General features: G+C 46.1%; 1 pseudogene; it reads left to right on the top strand.

The window, feature by feature from the left end:
- The first annotated feature begins 2,242 nt into the window (after positions 1-2,242).
- Positions 2,243-3,274, top strand: LOC144752554 (Golgi integral membrane protein 4-like; annotated as a pseudogene).
- Positions 3,275-3,591: the final 317 nt, after the last annotated feature.

Raw genomic sequence — 3,591 nt, 5'->3', positions numbered from 1 at the left:
TAATCCAGTCAGGACTACAACTCCCAGAATGCACTTATTTGTTCATAGTTAGCGTGCCTGTTAACCCACAGGGTAGTAACTATAGGGATCTACGTTTCCTGGACAGGGCTATATATAGTGTACTGGGGGCTAAACCTACAGGTGGGCCATACACCTCGAAGCCTAGAGTGAGTTATATGCTATACTGTGGGGGTGGCCATACCCTGCAAAGCCCACAGGGTGTTATATGGTATACTATGGAGCAGCCATATTCCTCAAAGCCCACAGAATCCGTTAAATGGGATACTATGGGATGGCCATACCCCTTGAAGCACACAGAATGAGTTATATGGGATACCATGGGTGGCTATACCCCTCGAATTCCACAGAATAAGTTATATGGTATTCTATGGGGTGGCCACACCCCTCGAAGCCCAAGGGTGTTATATGGTATGCTATGGGGTGGGCCATACACCCTGAAGCCCACAGGGAAAGCTTAAGCAGTAATCATCTGCAACTTCTGGGGGGATGTGTTTTTATATTGGCTGTTGCTCTTCGTCGCACGTGGGGGAATGAAGCAATCTTGCTCAGTGGGTATAGTGGATGCTGCGCAAATCTGACAATACATTACAGGTCAAAGTTTAGAATGCAAGGATGAGAGACTCAGCCCATCATCATTCCGATGATGATAAAATAGGCAACCCCGAGTAGGTAATAACAGCCATCCGATATTGGAAGCGCCCCCACCAAACAATATATTCTATTTAATAGTAGCACTATTGGTGAACCTGTGGCCCTAAATCAACTGCAGTTTTCTCATGTCAAATATGGTCTTGCCAGTCGTGTGTTTTTCATACATAATTGTCTTGGCAGAGAGCATTAAAGTGTACAGTTTAAAAATCCAACAAAAGCGGTCCCAGATGTGCGAACTGATGTCTCTCCACTGTCCCTGCTCAGCCACACATCTGAAAATTAAGCGACATCGTAGGGAGCATACACTTACCCAGAATATTCTAATTGCTAAATCATAGGTTGTGCCTGTGTACAGATTCATTCAAGAGGCATACAGACGGGCAATTACTGACCCATCATAGTTTCAGGCCAAGACATTGAGGCGCTCAGATAATCCTGCACCAACTCAGTCAGTCAGTCAGTCAGTCATATTACTTTATTCGATAAAAAATGTCATCATAAAAGTATGCAATTTATACAATACAATAAAAAGATAAAAACAAGAGCCCACCAATCCTTGTATACATACAGCATCACATATACAGCCCAAATCTAAAATCCATAAAATATGCACTAAAAACGGATACATAAAAACCTTAAGAACTTGCTACCAGGGGACCATCTGACAGTTAGGTTGTATGGGGGGTAGGCATGGCCCTCCTCATGCGTGTCTGCCATGCACTACCCAAGTATTTAGCTACCCCACATACCATAGCAGTGGAGGACGTATCGGTTCACATTGCCACGTCTGTTACCCTTGGGGCATAGTTAATGCACTGGCTCTTACATTAGTACTATTTTTATTTTGCTGATGAAAACTTAACGAACACAAAATGACCTTCCACATAATTACACTCTGACTCACAATCCCACTCTACATAATTCTAGTACCCTGTATACCACATACTATATAGATATTTCCGCATGCCACATAATTTCATAACAGAAATCCACTTCACACCATACAATCCCACCACACACAATTCCACAATTAAAAACCAACCCACATAATTCCACTCCACACCACATACATCACTCCACTCCAGTCCAAAATACATGGGTTAAACACATTGTCATTTGCAACGCCAATACCTCTAACTCTCACAAATGCGAGACCTATTGCATTGCAAATGCTTGTTATTCCTATTATGGGTCCAGGCAGCTCAGTTGGTCCCTCGCCGCCACTGTCCACTCCCTGTTGCTCAAGGAGCGTCCTCACGGCGCAGTGGAAGGGGCTCTGAAGGGGCAGACGTGCAGAGGAAAGGCTCTCAGCACGTGCAGTGATGTACACACGGGATGCCAAAGCTACACTGTCCTGGGTGAGGGCATATTTAAAGCAGACATCAGGGTTGATACCTTATCACCTAACACCTAACAGTGTGCCACTGTGAATTCACCATGACGTCATAATTCATGATGCTGAGCAGGGCTATATAGGCAGGCCTGTGACTGGCTAAACTGATAGTCGGACATTACTGTCAAGATGATAACGGAAACCGGCCCTCGCAGACGAGGAACCAAACTCTCGACCATGGAATTTTGGGCCTTTGGATTTCGCAGGCGGAAGATTCTTTTAATAGGCCTCTGCTTGCTGTCCTTGATGTGCGTGGGGTCCGCGCTCTACCTGTTCAAGCACTTACAGGAGAAAGTGCAGAGCTCCGTGAACCTGTTCCTGGAGTTCAAGCCGCTGCAGGAGACGCTCATTGCGCAGCTGGAAGGGACGTATGAGGAGCGGTCCAGGATGGAGCAGTCCCTCCAGAAGGAGCGTGCAGAGCACAAAAAGACCACGGACGATTTTGTAGTACTTAAATCAGAATTTCAAGAAGCCCTGAGCAGAGAGAAGGTAGAAGCCATGAACCACTTCGTCGCCCTCCTCTCTCACCACAGGATCCTGAAGAACCAGCATGAAGGAGTGAAGCAGCAGCTCCTGGACTTGCAGGAGCAGTATAACACTCTAAAGCTGGAAAACCAGCGAGCATTGTGGAGCCACAACCAGAAAAATGCCCAGCTGCAGCGGGAGTATGAGGAAGACGTGGGGATGATGCTGGCTACGATATCGAAACTAATGGAAGAAAGTATGGTTCTTAGCAATGCACTTGAAGAGCTCCGCTCTCAGCTGCTTAGTGCGCAGGACCAGCTGAATACGGTGCGCCGGATGAAGGAAGCTCTTCAGAGGATACCATGCTTCAAGCTGTTCACAGCCCTGAAGAACCAGCAATTCCAATCACAGGCCCCAGACAATAAGCGTTCCCGAGCCTCTGAAGCTGAATTGCAGCGTATTCGCGAACAGACTGGCCTACAAGTGAATACTCTGAAGACGCCGACAGCCTCTGGGAAGAAAACCCCAAAAGGTGCTGTCTGGACGACAGAATCTCGCCGAAAATTATTGGTACCCCGGACAGGGATAGGGACAGTTCTGCCACAGCCAGCCTTGCCTCTGTGGCTAGCGAAGCATAGAGATGGCCGTGCCCTGCGTTTCTAGAGGACGGTGGATAGCATCCAGGCTGGAGAACTTATTAAAGATCATAAACTTCACAATTGGGAACATGAATATTGGATATGACAAACTCTTTCTGCACTGTTGGCAAGAAAGAGTCTGACCCTTGATGCTGATCAGATCTTTTCGCCACTGGTGCCACGAGGCCTAAAAATAAAGATTCTTTTTTAGATGCATCAGATGTCTGATTTATTGTTAGATGCTAAATGTTATTGTTGGATGCTAAATCCTCAGAGGGTGTGTAGCATCTTTACTAAACAGAAACAAGTAAAGGTTCAAAATGTCACTTATTTTTGAACAAAGTTAAGTGGGCTACCATCACACACAACATGCATTAGAAATAATGGCCTTCAGGCCGATTGTCTCTGAATAGGCTACCAAAG

The sequence above is a fragment of the Lissotriton helveticus genome, chromosome 5_1, assembly GCF_964261635.1.
Source record: "Lissotriton helveticus chromosome 5_1, aLisHel1.1, whole genome shotgun sequence".
In the NCBI taxonomy this organism is placed as follows: domain Eukaryota; kingdom Metazoa; phylum Chordata; class Amphibia; order Caudata; family Salamandridae; genus Lissotriton; species Lissotriton helveticus.
This window is presented reverse-complemented; position numbering and strand designations above follow the sequence as displayed.